At 36.5% G+C, this 21,912-nt stretch overlaps 1 protein-coding gene across 8 annotated transcripts in view; it reads right to left on the reverse strand.

Moving 5' to 3' along the window:
* Positions 1-21,912, reverse strand: part of OXR1 (oxidation resistance 1) — a 443,393-nt gene that overhangs the window by 142,965 nt on the left and 278,516 nt on the right. The window contains exon 1 of one of the 8 annotated variants that reach the window (XM_059165799.1): positions 14,419-14,622. The exons of the other annotated variants lie outside the window; for them this stretch is intronic. The gene's annotated coding sequence lies outside the window, so the exon portion shown is untranslated. Of the gene's footprint in view, positions 1-14,418; positions 14,623-21,912 lie in introns of those variants that run through there. 8 annotated transcript variants of the gene reach the window in all.

The following is a 21,912-nucleotide window of genomic DNA, read 5'->3' on the forward strand; positions in this document are numbered from 1 at the left end:
TAAATTGGTTTTAATGTCTTTAGATAGGGCATAAGCTCTCGAATTCCTGTGGTTTCTATCACTCCTATTATTTGCACATGGTGGATATAGTCATTTACAACCCCAAAGAAGCATGTGAATTTGCAACTGTTGGACTCTCCAAGGTCTCTTTCAACAATATATATAAAGGACAAGGTGACATGTTAAGAGAGTTGTTGAGATGGAGGGATGTGAACTTTACACTAAGAATAATCATGGCTGCATGATTGGCAAACCCTTTCTCTACTCTGTATGCTTGACATTCTAGCCTATAAAATCTCTCCTTACTTAAGCTTGTGGCTCACTCTGAAGATTTTATCTGTTGTAAAAATATTAACTTAACCTTTCCCAGTAAGAAACTTGATAACAATCCAATACATCTGTGGGCCCAAAGAAAAAGAATCTCTTTTTGTTCCTGGTTGAAGAAGAAATATGACCCAGTTCAGATATTTGAAGAAAGATACATAAAGTAAGGAGGCTCTCAAATCATGCAAATACTGACTTCACCCTCAAAGTTCTTTTTACTTCAGAGCATTTGAGTTAATTAGTAAACATTTTAACCACCGCGGTGGACTGACCTCATGTCTTTTCACCAATTTTTACTGTTTCAGATGCTGAATTAGCATCTGATGAAGGGATGCTGACATTTCCTCCTCTCAGTAATAAACAGCCACTGGGAAGAAAGCACAGTTGTGCTGTGTGCGAGAAGGACCTAACACTATCCTCTTTACTTGCCCTTCAGCGAGCCTCCTTAACGAAAGGAGGCTTCTTCAGGATCTACATCTCACCCGATGGTTCCCTGTAAGACAGAAAAGGTTATCTTCACACCTGTGTGTGCTTATGCAAAGGACCGTTCACACCTTTGCCTTCCTGACCCATGGAGGCATCAGGCATGTTAGGGATAAGAACAGAGGCTACAGGCAAAAATTGTCTAGAGAAATAGCGAAAACTAGTGACAATCTTGGAGGATAAATGAATTTCATAGGTCACACGGTCGGCTTGATAAATATGACCCAAGTCACTTAGCCATTAGTGATCCATAATCCATAACTGATACTAACGCGTGTATGATAGCATTTGGCAGGTAATAATATATTCTCCACGGGGGCAGGTTCAATTTAAGGCAGTTACATTTACTTAAACCACAAGGCACCTCCTGTTAATTTTCTGAGAGCGAGCTATCCCATAGTTTGAATTAAATTTTTCAGACTATATTCAAAGATGAAATTTATAATAAAATTTCATCCTGACTCTATTCCATCTGGATCATATGAAAATAAATATTAAGCCCTTCAAAATTAGCAAAGTTCTGCTCATGGTTTTCTTTTTACATTTTTATTCTTTCTAAAAATACTAAAAGGCACTAGATGGAATTACTATCCAGCTATGTAATACACAGCTTAAAAACAGTTGCCTTTTGAGTTTTGCAACTTTTGGTTTAATGAATACAAAATATTAAGCATAAGTCCAAATTAAAATATAACCTCAGATATTCATGAGCAGTTTTTTTTTGTCATGGGATACATTTGGGTTGCTAAGGAGGCAATTGCACACATTAATAATAATCCCTTTGTGGACTCTAAATATCAGGGATCTGCAGAAATGCAGACTTGCCAAGCTATCTGATTATTTTTAGAAAATGCTCTAAAATTAGGAGATTAAAAAGCACATACAGTAAGGACTCAGACACACAGCACACATGTCTGTGAATCATTAACACCATCACTTATGATGATCTTTTTTCTCTGGTGTGAATTTTTTTTTGTGATTAGACTGAGTATCTAGGGAAGTTGTAGTTGTGCAAAAAGACCATTTTGCTTTTAGCTCTTTTTTTTACTGCATTTCAAGCAGTTCAAATTCTACAGAAAAAAACTGAGTAGTAGTTGGAGCCGAGTAATAGTTGGAATTACTCCTTTCCACCACACTTCTATGAACTGCCTTTGTTGTTCTGAATATTTGGGTAAGCAAAATCATCTCCACACTTTGGCTAACTCACTCTCTCATATAAATAAAAATAAATAAAATAAAAATGCAGGGTTAACATACCCCCTAGCCTCAGTCCCTCTTAACTTGCTCTACTTTCGTTTTTCCCATCATACTTATTTCCTCCCAACATACCAGGAAATTTATTATTTTTTAGCTTTAATAGATAAGCTCCTTGAGGACAGGGATCTTTATTTTTTTTTTGTTAATTGATGGATCTCTTGTACTTAGATGGGTTCTTGGCACTAGTAGCTGCTAATAAATATTCACTGAATTAACTAAATGAGTTACTAGATAAAAGGGACGTTCAGTAGGAATTTTTGCAAAAATTTATACTTTGAAAACAATATATGGTAGACTGAAATTACAAAATTAAGGATAAAGAACATTTGAAATGTATTTTCAAAAATCTAAAACCTTATTCAACAGTTTTTTTTTTTTTTTTTTAACAAGTGTTCCTATTAACTGCTCTTTCTTTAACATGGATCTCTCAGCCTACAGCTAGGCATGCCACAGGCCCCATTTCCAAAAATACTGAATTCTAATTTCAGTGAGTTACAGAGAATTTGAATACTGCTCCAAGAGTTTTATTTGCTACCTTTATTGGATATGCCTTATTCCTATTAGCCTGTGGGCTCCTTTACAAGCAAGGGGGAAAAGGCCACTTCCACTATTCTTGCACGCTGTAAGTGACCGAAGAAAACTAGATTAATGCTGTCTTTATTTTTTCCCCCACGAAGTATAGCTCCGGCATTCTTAAGGGGAAATGATGCCTCCATTTGAATAGAGAATGTAATGATATGACTGATTGTTAATAAAGCAAAAAGCAAGTTCCATGCGTGCTTCTTTCTCAGAGGGACCATGACTCTATGTAATTTTATTTTATTTTAATTTTTTTTTAAATGATGCTTTTTTAAAATAAAGATTTTATTTATTTATTGACAGAGAGAGATCACAAGTAGGCAGAGAGGCAGGCAGAGAGAGAGATAGGGAAGTAGGCTCCCTGCTGAGCAGAGAACCCAATGTGGGGCTCGATTCCAGGACCCTGGGGTCATGACCTAAGCTGAAGGCAGAGACTTAACCCACTGAGCAACCCAGGTGTCCCGACTCTATGTAATTTTAAAGCAAGGGTTGCAAACTGGTGGTCCACGGGTCACATGTGGCCCACATCTAGAATCTCCCACTGGCCACTCTCCCTTCTGGGTAGTACTTGTTCCTATAGGCAGGGAGATTATATAAGACAGAGCACCTTTTAAGGGAAGAGAGATCAGTTCTGGTTCCTTTATGCCCAGACTCTGTTGTCTGTGTTTCATAGATTCCTTTTAACTATTAACAGCAATATGAATCAGTCTATTTTTACCAGTGTCCTTGGGCTCCAGATCTCATGCCTCAGATCACCCCTGGCTGGCATCCTCTGAAATTTTAGGTAACAGTGATTTTTGGTCTCATTAACTGAACTTGTTCTTCTTATAAGAGATTTTGAACTCATTCACACTCAAAGCAAAAAGACGATGAGAACTTTAAGTCTCCAAACAAGAGCTACCACTCAAATGAATAATAAAGTCTTAAAATGAAATAGCAGATAAGTAAGCAGTAGTTAGGGGAAGGGAACAGGTTTCCATGCCTCCATTCTTATGTGTAACCAAGAGGCCCCCTGGCTTGACTAGTTACAGGGCACCTTTAACAAACTGCCAAATGAACCACATGGTTAATTTAATTTTGAATTAATTTCAAAGTTGACAAAACTTTTCTCTTACAGAGCAATACTGGTGTTAAGATCCCTCTTAGCCTGCTTTTCTCTAAGGATTAACTTTATTGGAAACAAGAAAAAAAACAGCCCTCAAACAGACAGAGCCACACGTCCTATCAACTGCCAGAGAATAAAAACTAAAGTCTCAACAATTTAATAGACACTTACGTTTCACTTGCCCTGTTTGAGATTGAGATACGGGAGCTGTTCAGCTGGGCTTGGCGGGACCCTCAACTTCATTCCTTTCTGCATACACCCTGGGCAAATAATCAAAACAGAGTCTACACTTTGAATTTATGGCCTTACATTCTATAACCAGACTAGGTTAAATCAGAATCAAGTAAACCAGGTGGACCAAGAACCTACTACATATATGCCCCCATGCTAGGTCTATATGCTGTTTAGAATGAAAAGACGAGTGGAGTCAATCCTGGCACTATTCAATATGGCACCTGTATGCTAATTAGGAAGAAAAAGAACTCCCCTTGGCAGATGCAGAATATCCATTGGGCCTGGGGTCATGGGGCTCATTGGTTTCATGAGCAGAGTTGAGGCTGGTTTTCAGCCACAAATCATGGACTTGGTTGGGTCTATGGCCCTTATGAAGGGGTCAACATGCAGACTCATACACCGTAGGCCTTGGGAAGAGGAAGGAGATCTTGGTGGGACAGAAGTTATTACTCTCCAACTAATTGCCTCTACCAACTCTTGTGCTCCCTTCTACTATGTATTTTCCTTCTAATATCCAGAGTAAGCTCCTTATTAGGATTAGGACTATTCTTCTGATTAAAATTCTCTAATAATTTCTTATAATTTTGAATAAATTTCTTCCATAATTTAGAATAAAATCCAAGCTCCTCAGCATGACCTAGACTCTGGTGCTTTCCCTGCAGACTTCTCTAATACAGCCATGTGGCTCTTTTTTTCCTGGTACCTAGACATCCCAAACTCACTTTGCACGCACTGTTCCTCCTGCCTGGCTTGCTATCCCCTAGATCTTCAAAAGCTCGGTTTCTCCTCTTTAGTGTCATCTCCCTCAAGAAGATTGCCCTCAATACTTCTGGAGTCAGAGGAGCTCTGTTTCAGGGCCTGGTTCCACCTCTTAGGATCATTCCTGCCTTGCCTCAGTATCTTCACCAAACGTTAAGGTTAAGGTTAAAGTTAAATAGCTGCTTGACAGTTGCTGTGAGAACCCAACGAAGCAAAGCATAGACAGCACTTGGAATCATGCACTTGGAAACTTGCTCTTCTCACAGTGACCTGCAAACATTAGTCATCAATATTACTACTTAATGTGTCAATCATAAACTTAAGTATTTTATTTTCTGATTTTTTCCCTATTTGTTGGCTATTTATCCACATGAGAATGCAAGCTTTATCAGTGCAGATTTCTTGGTTTTCACTTCTCCATTTTGAGTATTTTCTAACAGCACATAGCTCATAGCTGGCATCCAGTAAGTCATTTGTTGACATTTAATACGGGAAGGACAATATGGAAAAGCAGGAAAAATTGGCTTTTCAGTAGTCTAATCCTAAATCTCCCACCAGAGGTGTAACCATGCTCACCTCAGGGACACAGTTCCGTCTTTAGTATGGCTCTGCAATAGGGGGGAGATAGAGCTTGTTAATTTTAGAAGCTACCATGTGAGAAAAATCCAAGTTAGGCATTAGGCAGCAGGGGGCAGCAGTGTGTCAAAAATGCACCTGTAGCTTGAGGACCCAGGTGTCCTCTCGTTTTCCTTTAACTGAATAACTTTACATTTAAATAGTCCCTCAAGTCAGTATGTCTTGCAAGAAAAAGAAAAAATGGATACCCTCAGGGACATAATGTGTAAATTCTTTCCTTCCTCTAAAATGGAGTTTTCAATTCAAGGATCAAAAAAGACTCAAGCTTGCCTTCTCATTTTATTTCCAGCAGAAAGCAGTTAGTCATGGGACCTTTAAGAACCAGATTTTAAAACTGTGCTGGTGGTGGCGGTCATAGTTCCAGTTCCATTGTTTACTAGCTGCATTACCTTAGAATGTTGGGAGTAAAAGGTACCTTTTACTACTTACTCCCAATAGTATAAATACTACTATTTAATATTGAGACCAACCCTATAACTCATAGATATTAAAACACCAAACAATGAGAGATTAAATTATTTGTCTAAGATCATGCAGCTGAGATATACAAACCCTGATAGGAAGCTTTTAACTATTATGTCATACTGTAAGAAACTGCTTGGTTTGGGGCATCTGGCTGGCTTAGTTGGAAGGGGACGTGGCTCCTGATTTTGGGGCTGTGAGTTTAGGGGTAGATTACATAAATAAATACAGAAATTAAAAAATAAATAAATACTCCAGCCTTAAAAAAAAAAAAAAAAGAAAGAAAGAAAGAAAGAGAGAGAGAGAGAGACTGCTTGGTTTAAAAGTAAATGAGGGTGGTGCCTGGGTGGCTCAGTGGGTTAAAGCCTCTGCCTTTGGCTGGGGTCATGATCTCAGGATCCAGCCCCGCATCAGGCTCTCTCCTAGGCAGGGAGCCTGCTTCCCCCACCCCCTCTGCCTGCCTCTCTGCCTACTTGTGATCTCTCTTTCTCTGTCAAATAAATGAATAAAATCTTAAAAAAAAAAAAAAGTAAATGAGGGATTCCACGTTATTTCTTGTAAATAAATGAAAACAAAGACGCAAGAAATATATTCTTCCTTGCTTGAAAAGTTAGATCATTAAATAAGAGTCAGTGTTCAGTTAACCCGATATCTGAAAGTGCCACTAGAAGTAACTCAAGTGAGCTCAGGTGTCCTCCTGAGATCCATCTCATACCATCGTCCTGCTTTCTTTCTACTGCTGCTGTTCATATGTACCACACGGCTCAGCAGGCCTCACAGCAATGCTCACCTTCATGGGCCTCTCATTCTGAGTCGTTTCTTATCTAAATCTGTATCTTTCCTTTCTCTGTCCTCAGGTCTTCTAGTACTTGTTTTGTTTTTTTCTCTTTTCCCCCAGCTCAAAAATACTGGTAATGCCTATCAGTTCATACACTAACAATTCCATCTAGAAATACCATAAGAAGGAAATACACACCAGAAAGAGAGGGAAATGCAGGGAAGGGCATCCAGAAAGGTTTTAAAAAGAGGGAGAGTCGAAAAGCCAGGTAGGGGAGTGGATCTAGGCCCGGCAGCAGCCATAAATGTGCACAACCATCTCACAGAAGCCCACTAACCATTGCACATTGACCTGTTTGGACTGCCAGGAGAAGGTTAGCCTACTGTTTGAGAACATTCTTTGGTCAAAGTCCGTCTTAAAAAAAAAACAAAAAACAAAAAACTGTTAAGTTGTTTTGTATTTTCAAACTCAGCTATAGAGGCATGACAAGCAGGCTTTCCAGAGGTATTTCTGTGCGTCTCCAGTGATCCCAGAGTGCTGCGTGGCACGGCTACTCTCTTTTCCCATTACGCACTCTCCCACTCTCCTAGAGGGGGATTTCACACCATTTCCTTTCTCCTAAAAGAGCCCTCATTAATTTTCCCTCCATCCATATTCTCAGTTGATGATCTTGCTACCTAATTTACTGGACAAAGTGAAGCATTCAGAGAACTTGCACAGACTCTCAGGGTCACATCTGACCCTCCTACTGGCACCTGCCCCAACTAGCTCAGCTTTCTCATGTGTTCCTACTTTTCAGCTCATTTAGCTTCCTCTTCTCTCACCCAAAGACAATCCTTCTGAAACTTTGCACTGCATATCGTCACATTTGCCCCTCCTTGCTAGATTACTCTCATTCACATCAAAATATGTTGTTATTTCTCCCATCCGAAAAAAGCCCTCCTTTGAGCCAATTTATTCCATCGATGAGCACTCCCTTCTTCTTCACCCCTTTGCAGAAAAACTCTTTGAAATTTCCTTTATTTTCCATTTCTAATACCTCTCATGCTCTCTCTTCAATCCAGTCTAGTTGGGTTTCTAGGCTGACTATTGCACTGAAACTGTTCTTGGTCAAGTCATCAGCGCCCTTGATCTTCATAGAAACAGTGGTCATTTGAATTCCCATTCAAACCTTGACCTCTATACCCCTTCCCCATACACTTTTCTTTACTGGCTTCTAGGAGATCACAGTCTCATAGTTCTTCTCCTACTGAACTGGTTGCCCTCTTTTGCCAGGTCTTCTTCTCCCCAAACTGAAGATACACAGGCCTCAGTTCTTGGTCATTTGTCCATGCTTATTCTTTTGGTAAGCTCATCAAGGTTTTATTTATCATCTACATATTGAAAACTCCCAAAGCAATTATTTCCAGCACAAAACTCCTCCCAGCCCCAACCCCAGATTCACATCGCCAACTTGCTTATTCTCCACTTGTACACCCTTCTGGCCATCTCGAACTTAACATGTTCAAAAATGAACTCATGAATTCTCTGTAAACCTGCTCTACCCTCATATGTCCCATTTTACATGAGGGAAAATCTATTTGTTTGGGCCCAAACCTTGCAGGAACACTTATTTTGTTTCTCTTTACTTTCTCTTTACTCTCTCAAACACCACATCCTACCTACAAGGAAAATCTGTTAGCTCTTCATTTAAAATATAAACAGAATGTGAGCACTTCTCATTGCCTACGTCACTACCATCTTGGCCAAAAACTGTTACTATTTCCTACCTGAACCCAACAATAACCTCTAACGGATCTGTCTGCTTCCATTGTTGTTGGTTCAATGGTTTCCATTTTCAATTTTCTTCATTTCAGACAGAATGAAATGTAAATCAGATCTTGCCATTTCTTTGCTCAAAATCATTCGTCACTGTTTGTTTCACTCTGGGTAAGGGCTGTAGTCCTACGATCCAGAATAAAAGCTTCTAAGATGCTGTACTATGTGATCCCCATTATCCCACCAAACTTATCACCCATTTATTCTCCCCTGTTCATTTCATTCCAGTCATGTTCACTTGGATATTCCTGAAATGCATAAAGCAAGTTCCTGCCTCTGGGCCTTTCTTTCTGTCTTCCTGGAATTCTATTTTCCCCAGGTATCTGCATTGCTAGCCTCTCACCTCTTAAAGGTCTTTGCTCATTTTCATCATCTTCTTAACGAGACTTACCCTTACTACCACTAAAGAAAATTGCAACACACCCCAACCTGGCACTCCTGATCTACCTTTATCATTCTCTTTATCCATCAGCACTTATCACTTAATTTATTATACAATTTATTTATTTACAATGTTCTTTTCTTTTTCCTTTATCTAGTTATATAGAAGTTCCAAGAAGAACCGGATTAGTATAGTATGTAGAATGGTGAATAATGAGATAATGTAAAATTAAAAAAAAAAATGTTGTAAATTCAGTCAGGCAGAAAATGTAACTTGTAATCTGGATAATAGGTATATTACCTAGAAAATTACTTCAGACAAAAGTTGCCTGAGATGATAGGAGAAAAAAATGAATAAGGGAGCAGGTGATTTACTAGGTTGTTAAAAGGGGTGGGCTTGAAAAGTCCCATTAGAAGAAGAGATTTGGCTTGTTAACCTGTATTTTGGTAGATTTTTCTTTAAGTAGCACTGAGAAGCCCAGAATCACCATCCACAACCCAAATCAATGACTTTAGTTACTGTAATAGACTGCAGATGATGATTACCATCTCCTTGGTTGAACTGTAATTTGTATCACCAGGAAAGCATACCAAAAAAGCAGAGATGATGAAGAAATAAATATTACTCCAATTGGATTTGTGTGAATTTTCTACAACATGGTGATTTGATTGTTTTGTCTCTTTACAATCTTAGTTTTAATTTTTAATCACAATCCTATGAACTGAAAGAAGCCAACAGTTAGTACTCATGGGCTTCTGATTAAAAAGCAGTTCCTCCAATCTCTTTCTTTTTCCACTCCCCAGCGCCAACCTTGAACTCTCTCCATTCTGAGCTGCTTCAGCCTGAACTGATGTATAGAATAGCTTTCTTAGTGGAACTGCCCCTCAGGAGATGCTCTTTACTTCTTCCTTATAGGTGTCTCTGTCTTCCGGATTCTACACCTTTCTCTTTTTTGCTTTACTTTTTTGTACTGATGATGCACCCAAGAAATGGCGTATGGGAGGGAAATTTTAAAGATATGCATGTATGAAAATGGCTTTACTCTACTCTCACATATTATTTATAATTCTATTAAAAATTTTGGTAGGAAATAACTCACCATTAGAATTTTGAAGGCATACTCCACTGTCTTACAGTTTCCTGCAGAGAAGTTATATACCACTGTGATTCTTGATCCAGTAAATAAATATGTCCTCCAGAAGATGTGAGGACCTTTTCTTTGTCACAAGTTTTCTTAAGTTTCATGATAATATGCCTGGGTGTTGGTTTATTTTTATTCATTGTTCTTGGTACTGGGATCTTTCAAATTGGAAACTCAAGTCTTTCAGTTTTCAAAAATTTTCCTGAGTAGTTTCTCTGACTTGTCTCCACTCAATTTTTCCCTTGTGTCTCTTCTTCAAACTCTTGTTTAGAAAATGGACTTCCACTACTGGTCCTCTAATTTTTCTATTTATTTATCTCCTCTTTTCTTTTGATCCTATTTGTTTACTTTGGGGAAGAGTTCCTTCAAAAGGCTTTATTGAGTTTTTCATTTATGCAATCATATCTTTAATCTTTTAGAGCTTTTATTTTTCATTTTTGAATATTCCTTCCTGTATCATCCTATTTGGGTTTATGGATACAAAATTTTCTGTTGAGAGTATTAATGATGTTTTAGAAGCTCCCCCTTCCACCTCGTCCCTGTATTTTTCTGTTCCATTTGATTTTCCCCCTGTGCATTTGGTTTGGTCAATATTCTCATATTAGAAGCTGTAGTTTAAGAGTGCTTAAATTAAGAATTTAAGAGTGTTTAAATTCTGGAATGCACCTCAAGAGCTTTCCCATTTAAGAGCAGGACACGAAAAAAAGCTTATTGGCAATGAGGCTTGCATGCTGTACTCTTTACTGTAAGATCCTCTCATGGAGCTGATTCATAGAATTCTTAATGTCCATAACTTTAGGTCTTTTCTCTTGGGTAAATCTAGTTTATAAACAGACTTTTTAGTCTTATCTTTCAGATTCAATATCACCACCTGGCTTTTGGGAATTCTGCACTACAATTTGGTGCCTCTTAACTTTTCTGTTAGCTTCCCTATCTCCTAAGCCATCTGCTTTCCAGCCTCCAAATTGTTCCTATTATTCCTTCTTTTGCATTTTGCCCTTTGTCCTATATTTCCTTTTTTTAAAAAAATCACTTCAATGTCATTTGAGTATTGAAAAGAAACAAACCTTAATAGTTACATTTCATCTGCCATCTTTAATTGGAAGTCTTGCTTCCAGGCATGATTTTATGATGTTTGAAATGCTTCGGAGAATCTAATTTATGACATTTATAGACTTGATTTATTAGTTTTATAGGAGTTAAATATCTAAAAATATTGACTTACTGTATTTTAAATTTGCTCCATTAGGCATTTATAGTGTTTGTTTTAAAAAAAAAAAAAGTATAGTTTAAAATGTTTGAAGAAGCTTATTTATCTAGGTTTGTAAATGGGAATAAATTTTAAGGGAACTTAATCTGTTAAATTTATGAGTTAATAGAATCAAATAACTCTATTCATATATAAACATGCATAGACTTGTGAATTGTGCTTACCCCTTAAAGGAAAACTGTGCTTTCTAATTAATATTCAGTTTACAAGCTATATTTCTAAACAGAAATAACTTTAAAAAGTCTTTTCCACAAAAACACCATCCCTTCTCCCAATTGATTGAACCTGGAGGACATTATGCTAAGTGAAAGAAGCTAGGTACAGAAGAGTAATTCCTACATGATCCCACTTATATGAACAATCTAAAATAGCCAAACTCATAGAAACAGAGAGTAAAATGGTGCTTACCAGGGGCTTGGGAGAACTATTAGTCAGTTCTAATAGTTTCTGTTATGCAACATGAGTAAGTTCTAAAAATCTACTGGGCAACATAATGGGAGAACTATTAGTCAGTTCTAATAGTTTCTGTTATGCAACATGAGTAAGTTCTAAAAATCTACTGGGCAACATAATGGGTATAGTTAACAATAATATATTATATACTAAATAAAATTCTAAGAGGGTAGAGCTTATAGTAAGTGTTCTTATCATAAGAATAATTAAGTAAGAAGGGTGGGAGGAAACTTTTGGAGGTGATGGATGTTTATGGGATAGATGGCCTCAAGGATACATGAGACACTTATCTCCAAACTGATCAAGCGTACACATAAATATATATACTGCTTTTTGTATATCAATCACTACCTTAAAAATGTTTTTGATTTTTTTTAAAACCCTAATTGGTGAGAATATGTTAAAAACTAGCATAATTAGATCTGTCAGATGTATAGAAGCTATGGAGGTAGAACTATGTTTCAGTTTTGTCCGAGAACCCCACTGTTGAAACTGTGAAGTCAGTACCAAACATCTCCATATCCTAAAAGTGACGCTAAGGAGACTGTAACATTGGTTTGGCCAGCACTGGTATGAAACAGTTGATATGAAAGATGTCAAAAAGAACTTCTTTGGAGAAAGTCATCAGAATATTGAATTTCCACCCCAAACCCCATATGGTTTGGGCGAGAACTAGGGAACTCTTCCTTCTCTTGTCAAGCCAAGGGAGCATCTTCAGAGTGATTAGTGAACCTAGCTCAGCTGCAGTTGGCTGGCCAGAGAGAGGAGGAGTCTGTGTAGGTATTGACCTTCACTCCCACCAACGGCAGATCAAGGTAGTCTATCTTCTGGAAACCCGATGCCATGGTTGGTTCCTACCAAGATCCCACAGTAGCTGATTCTGTGGAATTGCTTTAAAGCGTATCTCAAGCAAGAGGGGGACACTTAGTGAGAGAAAGGATACTCCAGAAGACATCTGAGGGACTGGCAGTTTGGAGTAATTATATGTAGTTAAACATTCTCTAGTATAATTCTTAGAACTTCATAAAAATCCACCCACTGTCTGAAATCAGTATTATAACAAAATAAGTCAAATAGTTTTTGACTATGTTGTTAGTGTCCATCAGAAAATGGTGCTCTCTTGTTATTTCATTGACTAAACTAGAAAGACTAGAAAGAAATCAAATAGTGTGATAACTATGGTTGCACATTACTTATTATTTTCCTACTACTACTAAAAAGGCCCTTGGAGAAGTCAGAGGTCTCTGTTTTTCTCTATTCTGTACCAATTTTCTCTAAGAAATCTTCTATTTGTTTCATGGCCACTTTGTGATCAATTTCATAGACTTCTCCAAAGTCTCACTGAATTATGTATTAATGATTCCTTCATAAAATAAGCCTGCTAGTCAAGTGATAAGCTTTAGCAATTGTTTCTAACAACAGGAAATACAACACTGCTGTTTGTTGCTTCATGAGGATTTTTTTGTTTTATGGGTATTTTGTACTTTATAAAATGTAGTGTTTTCTCTCCAACTTTGCTATTATACAGCCTTACCCAAAATTTAATAAGGAATTTGGATTTTTAAAATTAGCAAAGGCTAAAATTGAAATGTAAAAGACTATTTTTATTTAAAAATAAAAGCACTCTCCATTGTTGAATACTTATCTCTTGAAAGAAATTATACTATGTTCTATAAGGGCAGGAACATTCCTATTTCATTCATCATGCTAGATAACCATAGCACAGAATAAATAGAGAAAAGAAAATTGCATTGTCCTCAGGTTTGCTACTTTTACATGTCTCACAGAACAAGTGCCTTGTTTTTAGCTTATTATTAACTTTTACTCTTATACTTCCACTTAATCTTGTCTTACGTAACCTAACAGGCTTCTGTTATTTCTATTTCTTTTCAAGTGAGCCACCCTGAGTTTTGGCCAATATTTGTTCTTCTTTACATTAAAAAAAATCTGTCTTGCTATGTTTTTTTTTAATATAATTTTTTATTTTTTATAAACATATATTTTTATCCCCAGGGGTACAGGTCTGTGAATCACCAGGTTTACACACTTCACAGCACTCACCAAAGCACATACCCTCCCCAATGTCCATAATCCAACCCCCTTCTCCCAAACCCCCTCCCCCCAGCAACCCTCAGTTTGTTTTGTGAGATTAAGAGTCACTTATGGTTTTTTACTAATTATTTGATAGCATTAGAAAATTTATTAGTCACTGGCTGTAAAAGGTGAAATTTTCTGATTTTTCCCCACATTAACAATTCTTTTGAGACTCTATTGTTATCTTATTGTGAATACATGTGACATTAAACGCATTACAATTTCACTTTGTTCTTCTGTTCTAATGTTTAGAGTGAAAAAGACATTTGCCTCTTCAAGTTTCTACTAGTGAAATGAGAAATGTAAACAAGAAAAATCAAATGATACTAATAGAAATAAGATAAATGTCCTTAAGAGTTGTTTTTTTTTTTTTTTTTAAGACTCATACTGCAGCATCAGAATATTACGAACAACTAATATAACTAGTGCTTTTTTCTTAAAGTCAAAGCATTGCAATTTCTGGTACGTACTCTCTAATAGGGTCACTATACAAATATCCAAATCCACTGTTACTTGGATAAGATTCTGTCAGTTGGTTAACTTCCATGCTTCACTAGCAGGACATGCTTTCCCCCAACTAATGATGCATGTTTCAAGTAAATGAGAAACAGGAATATAGAAATGAATGATTTCAGAAACTTACTTCTCAGCTTCAAGGATATTGGGCATATTTCCTTGGAATTCAGCCTTCTATAGCAGTGGGTTGGTGGCTTCTCTTTCAAACATTCTTGCTATTTCACTGGGTTTATTTCCATCCTAAATTCTAAATCTTCAAGTACTAAGTATCTTTGAATAGCACCATTTTTTCTCTCCATCTTTACCAGACTGTCAGAGTGAGAGGTCTACACCTTCCCACCTGTCTCCCTTGGACTAATTTGAAGAAGCTTTTAGAGCTGGGTAAGACAGTGGTAGCCAAAAGAATGAAGAAACAAATACGTGTTTTAGGTTCAAAGAGCAAATTACTCATTTACTCAAGGAATGTTCTTGGGAAATATTTAGCTCCTGAAATTAAACATTTAGAGGCCTTCAAGGATAGCACATTTTTGAAATAAAAAATAAATTGCCTCACCAAAACCTGAAAAGGATACATATTTTACAGACAATAACAAGTGTTGGCAAGACTGTGGAGATATTCCACATGGTGTAAACACTATGGAAAACAATAGGGATGGTTCTCAAAAAATTAAAAATGGAACTACCAAAAGATCCAGAAATACTGCTTCTGTATCTATATACACAAGAATTGAAAACAGGGTCCCAAAGAGATATCTGCATACTCACCTTCACAGCAATGCTATTCATAACAGCCAAGAGTAAGAAGCAACCCAATGTCCATTAATCGATAAGTAAATGGAATGTAGTATGTACATGTAATGGAATAATATTCAGCCTCAAAAAGGATGGAAATCTTGTCACATGCTTCAATATGGATGAAACTTGATAACTTTATGCTAAGCACACAGGCTTTCTTCACTGATAAGTGAAATAAGCCAGTCATGAAAAGACACATACTTTATGATTCCACTTATATAACCTCTCTAAAGTCATCAGATTCAAAGAAACAGAAAGCAGAATGGTAGTTACCAAGGGCTAGCTAGCATTAAGAGGACAAGGGGAGATGGGAAAAAGTCATTTATGAGTATAAAGTTTTTGATATGTAAGATGAAAAAGTTCTGCGCATCTCTTTCACAACAATGCAAATATCCTAACACTACTGAATTGTATACTTGAAAATGGTTAAGATGGAAAAAAATGGTTAAGATGGTTTTAAAAAAAGATATAATATTTTGAACGATCCTTATTTAAAATATTCTCTGTGTATCATTCTGTGTATTTAGAGTCACAGCTGCCAGCCAGTCATACACAGGAAGAAAATGCTGGTCATCTGTCTAAGCTGAATCACACGCTGGGATTCTGCGTAGCTGGCTGGCAGCATGTGGTTGGTCAGAATGCACACAGTTCCACTGTGAGCCTCAGACAATAGCATCTGGGCTGCTGCCACAAGACTACTGAAACTTGTTGGCATTTTAACCAATCCCTGCTACCCTAACCCTTACTGAATTGAGGAAATACACACTTACTAATGCTAAAATAAATAAAATCAAGAACATATAGCACTGTGATTAAGAATAGGGGCTCAGAACTTATTCTGAGTTTGAATCCTGACCCCTCCCTAGTAGAGACAGTGTGACTTTGGACAAACTACTTAACCTCTCTAGGTTTTAAGTTTTGGTTTTTTTGTTTGTTTGTTTTTTGTTTTTTTTTTTCCCCTCACTCATCCATTTAGTGAAAAAGTTGTAACTATTTTGTGTGGGATTCTCATGAGCAGTACATCAGGTGACTCATGTAAATGCTTACTGTAGCACCTGGCATGTAATAAACACTGAAATCTTGGGTTACTGTTGTATCTTCTCTCTCTCTCTCTCTCCCTTCTCTTTCTTTCTGGAAGATATACATTAAACTAAAGATTTTCTTCTCAATATTCTGAGTAGGAAAATAAATTGTTTTAGTGAGTTTCTAAAATCAGGATTCATAATTACTTTGATTTGTAGTTTAGTTGGTTTCTTCAAATATTGAAGTATTCAAATATTAATGGTATTTCATCTTTACCATTGTTACTTTCAAACTCTGTGACATTCTATGAAGTAGCAAGAGAGTATTGGCATCATTGTGCAGTAATGGAAAGAATGCTAAATTTGAGTAACAAATTTGGAGTAAACAATTTGTCGATTACTAGCTGTGTTACACTAGACACATTAACTTTACACCTTTGGGTCAGTTCCTCATACAGAAAATTAGATCAATTTCTACTGAAATCTTGAAAGTAATTTAAATGTGATCAATTGTGATCATGCTTACAGAGAAACTCTGCAAACCCTAATAAGTTCTTTAGAGTTATCTGATCATTAAAATATATGATTAGATTAAGATGGATTAGATTATCCATCAGATATATATTATTGGTAACTGTTCATTGTGGAGTCATTGTCTAGGGCAAAAACAATGTTAGCCAATTACATACAGGTTCCCTTTCATGGGTGAAAACAGTATCTTTTGTCTGGTACTCAAATCTAAATACAAACCCAGCTAGACCATTAATTGCTTAACCCAGCAACCTGGGAACAGGCTGTTCTGAGATTTCTATTCTGGTAACTGCTTCTTCCAGGTTCCTAACAATCATTGGGCCTTTCAAACACAGACTGAAATTACATTCTGAAGGATTTTATTAGTAGTGATTTTTCTCCCTTTTTCATATATCATTTTCACTTACGGATTTAGATGCTGCACAGAGATGGAGGGTTCAATAGTAAGCTATGCCTACTTAATAACCCTCCCCTAATGTTCATAAGTCAGGAAAATAGTCACTTAGGATATTCAATTTTCAATATCAACTGTCATTAAATAGCATTATTGAAGGGTAACATAAACATTGTTAACATTTGAGTGCTTTTTCTGTGCTGAACAATTCTAAGAAATTTACATGGATTATTCAATTTATTAACCTTATAAAAAATTTTGAGGCAGATACATTGTAGTCATATTATCCTTAAGAAAACTGAAGGAAGATGTGGTGCATATACACTATGGAGTATTATGCTTCCATCAGAAAGGATAAATACCCAACTTTTGTAGCAACATGGACGGGACTGGAAGAGATGATGCTGAGTGAAATAAGTCAAGCAGAGAGAGACAATTATCATATGGTTTCACTTATTTGTGGAGCATAACAAATAACATGGAGGACAAGGGGAGATGGAGAGGAGAAGGGAGTTAAGGGAGATTGGAAGGGGAGGTGAACCATGAGAGACTATGGACTCTGAAAAACAATCTGAGGGGTTTGAAGGGGTGGAGTCGGGGGGAGGTTGGGGGAACAGGTGGTGGGTATTAGCGAGGGCACGGATTGCATGGAGCACTGGGTATGGTGCAAAAAACAATGAATACTGTTACACTGAAAAGAAATTTAAAAAAAGAAAAAGATAAAAAGAAAACTGAGGTAGAGACAGATAAAGAAACTTGCCTAAGGTCACACAAGTAGTAAATGATTGAACCAAGATTTGAGCTCAATCTATTCTGACGCCAGAGCTGACAAACTCAGCCGTAAGGCTTTATAACATCCTTCCCTGAATACTTCGAGATAACCAGAAATATAAAAGTAGTCATCTACTTCTCCCATTTTGGCGTGAGCTTTTCTGCTCATTTTATTTAAGTAGAGGCTGGCAGGCTTGGGAAGCAGCAAGGCTAATGCTACCTAGTCTTAGGGAAGGTGGAAGGGCACACAGGAGAACCAGAATTTTGAGGAGTTTCAAGTGTCAAGGAATGGCTATTATAGGATGTGAGACAGAAAGGGATGAATTTTACATGGTTATTATATAACCAACTCAGCCATCAACATGAAACTGTGGCAAAAGGGAAGAGGTAAGCCAGAAGTGTGGTCTGGGACAAGCCAGGAACCCAGAGTAAGCTCAAAAATTCAGAAATAAAAATAGTCATGGCTAGGGAAAGGCAAAGGTGGCCAAGCATTTCAGGAGCTAGCAGAAGCCAGTCCAAGTCAGCAGTAAAGGATGTGGCATTTATTGGACAGTGGTATATTTTCTTCCTATGCATGAAGAAACTTGAGATTATCTAGGTTGTAACTAAGGTCAAATGTAAGTGGTTGATGGTAGGCACAGGACAGAGAATAAAGGGGAAGATGGAACAACCTTGTTGATACGAACGATAAAAACACCACTGAGCTGATGAATGTGTAACCAGATGTGCTAATTATTGTACTAGCCAATGAATTTATTACCGAGTCCAGAATTTAGATGCAAGCAGGATGATGAAATTAACCTATTTTATGAACTAACGATTGATCTATTTTACAAGCATATTAAATTTTTAAGTTTTTTCCTTCTTGTCTTCCTGTCATATTTTTACAATTATATATATATATATATATATATATATATATATATATATATGTACTTCTATACAACATATATAAGTACACACACATACCATAAGTTAGACATATACACACATACAAATAGAGTATATATAGTCAATTTTTAATTCCTTAAAATGTTGATCAGGAAGCTATGCTGGTCATGAGAAGAACTATGATTTCTACCCCTGAATTGTATAGAACTAGGTATATCCTATATATGAACTTCTTCTTTGCAAAGTCCAGATAACTTCTATCAGAGTGACCACATATGTATCCATATTAACTTATAACATCAACTAGTAGGAAAATTATTTTATCAATCTCTGTATTTCTGGTTTAAGAAATTACGCTGTAGCAGTCAGTATAGCCAGGAGACAGAAGAGAATATAAAGAACAGTTTAGGTATAAAGTTGATAACACCAAGTTATCACAGAGATGGCAACTGTAGGAAGCCCCTACTAATTCTAGGGCTGGGGAAGGGAGTGTTTGGAATCATTAAACATAGGAACTTAGAGAAGGGTCGCTCCTGGAGCGAATCTGGTTGCCAAAGTAAGGACCGGAGCTCAACAGATAAATACTCACAGGAACGGCAAGCAGAGCTCCTGCTCAATCAGGCCTTGCATTTTCCTTCTGGCGCCCTCTATGGGCAGAGCCTAAAAGACAGCCACCGGCAAAGCAGGTTCTCAGGAGACCCAAGCTGGTCTCACAAAGCTGAATCCACAGGAGTGGATTTTGAACTGAGAGAAAATAGCTTAAGGATTTTGAACTGAGAGAAAATAACTTAAAAACAGGCAGAAGTAGAAATGTGTTCAGTGTAATCCATCATTTGATAAAGGAAATCTTGAAATCTAACTGTCCGTGTAATTAGTTCAGAAAATCTGCAGATGATTACTTCATGCTAACATTATAAAAATATTTCATACATTTAATGATTTTCTGGATAATACTATTAATTCTTCTAAGTAAAAGTTAAAAATTATTTCCTCAAAATACAAAGAAACAGATTTACATGGAAGAAATGCTACAAAAACTGTACATAAACATTTCACTCCTATATGCAAGATTAGTTTATATACAATTTTTAAAAATACTTTTCTGGTTTAAATTATTACAGTTCTCCTGAACTGAAATATGATTTTAATTTGCAAAATGTATGCAATATTATTTAAATAACATGAACATCCTGTCTAAATATATAATGATGTCTGACTTAATTCAAGAATTTTCTTTCTAATGTCATAATGTATGACTAATTATTACCATTATTTTACAGAACAAATAATTTAAGTAGCATCCAAGAGACATGCCCAAGAGACCCTCAATAAACTATTTAACTAGACCACTGAATATTATTTAAAAATAATATAACTCGGGCCACCTGAGTGGCTCAGTGGGTTAAAGCCTCTGCTCAGGTCATGATCCCAGGGTCCTCTTGGGTTCTCGGGTTCTCTGCTTGGCAGGGAGCCTGCTTCCTCCTCCCTCTCTCTCTGCCTGCCTCTCTGCCTACTTGTGATCTCTATCCGCCAAATAAAATAAATAAAATCTTAAAAAAAAATAAAAATAATATAGCTTTACTTATCTCTATTAGAATAATACATAAACATTTTAGAACATTTAAAAGATACAGAAAAAGAAGAAAAAGATAATATTACCAGCCCAAGAAAATCATAGTTAATATTTTAGTGCACTTACTTTCAAGATATGTCTTTTTAATTTTTAAAAGTTATGATCAAATTCTATGTGCAAAGTTATTATAAATGTTTATTTTCTGTGATATTAAAACTTATAAAAAGTTATTTTAGGACTTTATACTATTCTTTGAATAGACGAGCTTGATTCAATTAGGTGGCATTGCTTTAAAAATGTTACAATTTCAAAAAACAGAATTTTAGGCTGTTGCTGGCGGTGATGGTGATGGGGTGTGTGTATGTGTGTTATAAAAAATACAAAGTCTCTATCTCTCCTGTTGATCTCTCAACTACCATTATTTGTTGTTAATGTGTTTGTTGCTCTTTTTTCTTTTTTAAAGATTATATTTACTTATTTGACAGAGAGAGAGAAAGAGAGAGATCACAAGTAGGCAGAAAGGCAGGCAGAGAGAGAGGGGGAAGCAGGCTCCCAGCTAAGCAGAGAGCCTGATGCAGGACTCTATCCCAGGATCCTGAGATCATGACTGGAGCCGAAGGCAGAGGCTTTAACGCACTGAGCCACCCAGGAGCCCCTGGGTGTTGCTCTTTTCTAATTTGCTGTTTTTAATCTGCCAAGGGCTTGGAAATCATATAATTATAAGTGTTAGGATTTTATCCAAATTTAGAGTTAATGTGCTTTGAAATGAGAATCTGAAATCTCTCCTCTGAGAAGACTGTATGAGGTTTGGCACATAAATAAATGAGGTGTCATTTATTTTAGCAATTCAATACCTGCTCATTTTAAAAAATGTATGTTCTTCAAGATTCTTGGCTGAATCAAGTTGGTTGGTATCATTAAATTAAAATTAAATGTAAGCAGGTGTCATTAAATGAGATATTATAATTCCCTTTTACCTAATTTAGTGACTCAGTCAGGCACATGATAGTTTATATTTGCATTAAAGCAAGGGAGGAATAAATGACTAAAAAAATAAAATTTAATGTAGACATGAAAACATTGCTGGTGCATATCAAATCATACTCCAGGCTATCACAGAGGGTCTGCAAATGTCCTTTTCCAAGGGAGACAACTTTAATTTATTTAATTATAACAATGGTAGTGAGGATGATATGAAAGAGATTAGCAGAACAAGCTGGAGAAATTTTCAATATTCTTTGTGGACAGTGGCTTAGCAATATAGATCTAGAGCCTTTGAAATTTTCCTACCTTCTGACTGAATTTCATTTTAAGATTCTATTCTAATACTTCAAAATACAGACAAAAATTTATGCACAAAGATGTGCATAGTAACATTATTAATACCAGCAAAGACTGGTAATTCTAAGTATCTAGTACTAGCAGCAGAATAAATTCTGGTACTTCTATAGGTTAAGTTACTGCAAACATAAAAACTGATATTAGTATCCTATTTTAATGATGTGATAAAATTGTATAATATTAGGTTAAAATATGCAAAACTGTGTTCAATTACATGAGTAAAAAGAAGACTCTCACGGAGAAAGGTCATAAAGGAAATACACCAAACTCTTAACAATGGTTTTCTCTGGCTAGTGAAATTAT

This window comes from Mustela lutreola, chromosome 3 (assembly GCF_030435805.1).
Source record: "Mustela lutreola isolate mMusLut2 chromosome 3, mMusLut2.pri, whole genome shotgun sequence".
Classification (NCBI taxonomy): Eukaryota; Metazoa; Chordata; class Mammalia; order Carnivora; family Mustelidae; genus Mustela; species Mustela lutreola.